Source organism: Sinohyriopsis cumingii, chromosome 12 (genome assembly GCF_028554795.1).
Source record: "Sinohyriopsis cumingii isolate HCF-2022 chromosome 12, ASM2855479v2, whole genome shotgun sequence".
Classification (NCBI taxonomy): Eukaryota; Metazoa; Mollusca; class Bivalvia; order Unionida; family Unionidae; genus Sinohyriopsis; species Sinohyriopsis cumingii.
Genome location: NC_142972.1, coordinates 31,303,147 through 31,307,921, shown reverse-complemented (window position 1 = coordinate 31,307,921; position 4,775 = coordinate 31,303,147). Strand labels below are relative to the sequence as shown.

The 4,775-nt window shown below is 38.1% G+C and overlaps 1 pseudogene; it reads right to left on the bottom strand.

Annotated features, from left to right (window-relative positions):
• Positions 1–1,062: 1,062 nt before the first annotated feature.
• Positions 1,063–4,180, bottom strand: LOC149786195 (uncharacterized; annotated as a pseudogene).
• Between the last annotated feature and the right edge of the window lie 595 nt (positions 4,181–4,775).

Here is a 4,775-nt window from a genome sequence, read left to right as displayed (position 1 = left end):
AGACGATCTTACGGCATTCGTTACATTCATTAGTTCTCCATTTCCCTCGTGCAATTGACGGTTGCTTTCTTACAGCCTTATTTTGTCGAACTTGACTAACGACAGCCTCTAGGAATAGATTACGTCCTCCTGCAATAGGTCCAACAAGTTTGGATATCGTAGTCCAACTACAAGTCGATCACTGTTAAATTCGTAATGTAGTGGCCCGAAATTGCAATTATTTGCTAACACATGAAGAACTGTAACAAAACTTAATGTTTCTTCCTCTTTCTTATTTTCTCTGATTAAATTTTGCCCTTTAAAAAATTACATTTTTCTTTCGAATGAAATATCGCATGAATCTACCTGTCACGAGCTTTCACTTCGTTTGATCTTCCACTGTCAGGCTGAATGAAGACAAAATGTCATCAGCCTCACTTCCCAAGTAAATCAAGGGTTTCAGGACTCAAAAAGGTCCAATTTGTCCGGATTTGTAAATTGAAATGAAGCCATATTAAGCTATGATATTTTCAGTCTTGTGTTTCTACCACTGCCAGCGTGGAATGTTATTTGTTGTTGAAGAATATCTCCAGCAGGCGATCTATATTATTTATTAATTAGAAGACAAAAGTACAGTTGTGAAGTGGAGACAGGACTTCCCTGAAAGTACCTTTCTCATCGAATTTAAACCCTAGTGAAGGCAAAATATAAGTCAGCTATTGGTATTCAAAACAGTGTCGTATGTGTGATTTCTTTCAATGCCGATAATAGCTGAGTGATATTTAAAGCTAATTAGATTAAGGCTAACCATATGCAAGTGACATGTCGAATGTGCAATAATTCCGGATTCTATTTGCAATCTGTCGTTCTAACAGTTTATTATTGAGGGGTATAACTAAAATGCGAAAAGTTACGAAAAGTTGCGGAAAGTTACGAAAAGTTGAGAAAAGTGCGAAAAGTTACGAAAAGTGAGAAAAGTTACGAAAAGTTGAAGAAAAAAAACACAAAAACGAAAAATTACAAAAGAATTGGAAAAATATACAAAACATTAATGTAAGCTAAGACGAGAAAAGTTGCCTTAAATTGATTATTTACGCTTTTATGTTCACAAAAGCTATACTATATCTAAAATTACAGTAACTGTTAGCCATACGCAAGATTTCCTTTATTTCATAATGTTTCAGAAGAAATTTTGTTTCCACAACTGCTACGAAAGGTTAATATCGCAACCGACATCCAAATTTCGTTCGCTCAAAGTTAAAACAAAATCATTTTCTCGACATCTTTTTTTATTAAAACAAGTAAGTAATTGCAAAGGTTTTCGTTATCTTCATTTGCATCAGTGTAAATACATATTTCGAAACTGCTATAAAAACTTGATTTTGGCTTCGAAAAAATAAAGTTAAAACGGGTGCGAAAAGTGCTTCTAAAATCTTTTTTTGTAGATTTATTTTTTATTCTTGTTTAGGTTTTAATTTTTTTTTCCTTCGGATGTTGTTCTTAATGGTAGTGATGTTTTTAATTTTACTGTTTTTAAAGATCGTCCATGCACCATATTTTGTTGATATTTTGTCCGAATATTAGCTAAAATTCGGCTGAGTATCACGTGACGACAGTCAGCACCTGGTGTGGCTATATAACTCCTTCATATAGACTGCACTTTACAGTCTGCGTTTCGCACTTGGCTTATTTGATGATGTTCTAGACCTTTCTGCCCGCTTTCTTCTAATTTGGTTCGGCTTTCGACCTGCAGATGGAGCTCTAGTTGCAGTTCTTCTGCCATCTATTGAGCACATCATATTAGGATGGTCTTTACCGCAGTCAGTGAGAAATCGTTTTTTTTTTTTTTATCTCGTTGTTCTTCCGTCATTCTGGCCCAGTGATCAATGTTGACAAGGTGGTGTAAATATCTTTCACTGTGTCGATAATTATCCATGTTTCTCCGGTTACGACATCTCTCTACCTGCTCACTGGTCACTAATTGAGGAAGCAGTTTGATAAACTTTGGTAATTCAGCTAGCTTCCATTTTGTGACCGATTTTAGGATGTGATTTGCACTCTCTGAGTTGTTGTTTGTCCATGTGCTTGTAATTTTGCCGTTGTTGACCGGATCTATGACGTGTTCTTTGAGTATTGAATACAATCTTCTTTCAAAGTAGGTGCGGAACTTTCTTTCGCAGGCTTGCGAGTCTTTGTCATCGATGACGGAACGTAATTGGTTTAATCTTTCTTGGTGGGTGTCAACGTCTGTTTTTGTACAAGACCGTTTGAGCCAAACACTAAATCAATAACTTCCTGGCGATCTTTTAACGGAAACCCAGCTATATCTTCCATTTGTCTGTTTGCGCTCTGCTTTATATGGCGAGTATAAAAATCGTGTGTGCTGCTAGGAAAACAGCGTTTTAGAGCGGCTTTTAATGCCAATTCCTCATCTGTGCCGATTGTCAGTAACTCGAGCTGGTTGTCTGTGAAGTTGTCAGCGACATCATGGAGGAATGCAGAATATGCCTTGGTGCTGGAGTTGGTATGGATGAAAGTTGGGCCGAACACAATCGGATGGTCATCTGTAGATCGCCTTTTAACGGACAAGTCTTTGAAAACTGTCGGAGTCACATGAAAATCACCAAGGTTGTAGGTCTTGTCCATTCCAAGAACGCGACCGCCTTCAATACAGCAGAACCTCTTAATGTCTGTGATCTGTTGTTCATTGTAAAGAGTCACGGCTGGGTGTTGTAAGCCATTCATATGTTTCACAGTTTGGACGAATTTACTTGTTTTGGTCATTTCTTCCACGCAAACAATATGGTCGGCCATGTTCCCTGATTTGGATGGGCTGTGCTTTCTTCTTGTTACTGAATGTTTAATATTTCGGAGTTGTTTCTCGCTTCTTGGTTGCTGGTAATCGTCATTTATTTCAGAATGTACCATTCTCTCTACTTCCTTCACCCTTCTGTGCTCTAGTTTGTTTGCTAATCTTTCTCTAACGGAAGGCTTTATTCTAATGTCACTGATGCATGATAAGTTCTGGGCGATACTTTTCCAATGTATTCGGCAAGCGCTATGTTGGTTGCAATATCAGGAAGGAGATTACCAGCTTTCTGGAACCACGTTATCCGCCGCTTGAACTGATCAGGTCCTGACGGAGAGCTCTTTAGAGTTTGGTAAATTCTGTGAACGTGTATGATCTCGTTTCCTAATGGTTGTGGTTGTAATGGCTCGTAAATGCGCATTTTGTTAACGTTTCTCTCGACGCAGTACACATCTTGGCGTTTAACAATCATCAAGAGAGTGCCATTTCTTTCAATAAATGTTGTGGATGGTGATGCACACTTGGCCCAAGCGCCACAGTCGTCCCAGAACTCGGACCTTTTCCAGGAAGAACGTTTCATGATGTTTTCGACGTTACGGGTAATAAAATACATGCCGTCTTTTCTTCTAGATGGGATCTCTTGTAGAACAACCTGTGGAGCTTTCATCGCGTCCTTGAAAGATTTGAGATCCATGAACTTCTTTAAAGGACCTGGCACAAATTCCTCAAGGTATAATTTATCGTCTTTTTCGGAATCAATTGCATTGATATCTGTTTGTGAACTGAGTATTTGTTCAAAGTTTATGTCAGGAACATGAGCATCTAGTGATTTTCTTCCTGTTTGTACTGGAGATGACTCTTCCTGTATTGTAGATAAATTTGGAACGTCCGTGCAATCGTCAGTTAATTCAGAATCACACATTTGCTGTGTGCGCGTATCCCTCTGATTGTCTTCTATTTCTGAAGTTGATTGGGATGGTGGAATTTGAATGTCTTCCATAGCAGGCTCCTCCAACCATGTTGTAGATCCCAACCCGGTTTCACAGATACGTTCAGCTTGAGTCTTTACCGCCGATTTGGGATTTGGGTGAGGCAGTGATCTTAATATAATCCGATGTCAACTCTACGCTCTCGGACGTTTGAGTCAGTGATACCAGGGGTACAAAGTGGTTGGAAATCCACAGTTTTTTTCTTTTTCTTCACAAAGCCGTTCTTGCTTGCAGTATTTGTGTTTGTCCACGTGATGGTTATGGTTGGTTTCTCTGGATCACAGAACATTGGTGTAAATACACAATTCAGTTTGACAAAGCTATTATCCTTCAAACATTTAATTGCAGGGTACACTGATTCTACTTTCAAATTTAACAATTTTGATATGCCCATCAAACAAAAAAAAAATGATACAGGCTTTCCAAGAGTTGGTCATTTCAGACATACTCCGTGAAGGTCAGGCGAGCACAGTAAAAAGCCTGAATACATGGGATGTTTCTGAATTTTGTCTTTGATTAGGACAAGTTCGATGCTGCATCTGTAACGGGGTTCAATACTTTTTGATTAGTTGCCTACGAGGTAGGTGGAAAAGGAGTTGAACCGGTAGTCTCCGTCACCAGTACTGTACAATACAATTTTTGAAGACATATGGTAAGCCGCCATGATGGTATTTGAGGCTGGATCCTATCTGAGACCTTCAAAGTTTGTATGGACTGTGGTGTCTAAATCAGTGTTCTTTATAAACAGATGTTCTCTTTCTCATTCTTGTAAAACCTACAAAACGGGAACATATTTTTACCATCAAAAAGGGGACATTTTTATATTTACAAATTATTGGCGATAAAATCTATTTTACTATGAATTGTCAGAATTGTGTGAAAATACTGTTTAGATAATTTTATTGGCAAGAAAAAGACCCCATTTACTAAACGAACCTATAAACACTCGTTATTAAAACTATATGTTAAATGATTTTGAAAATCAGTTATTACACATT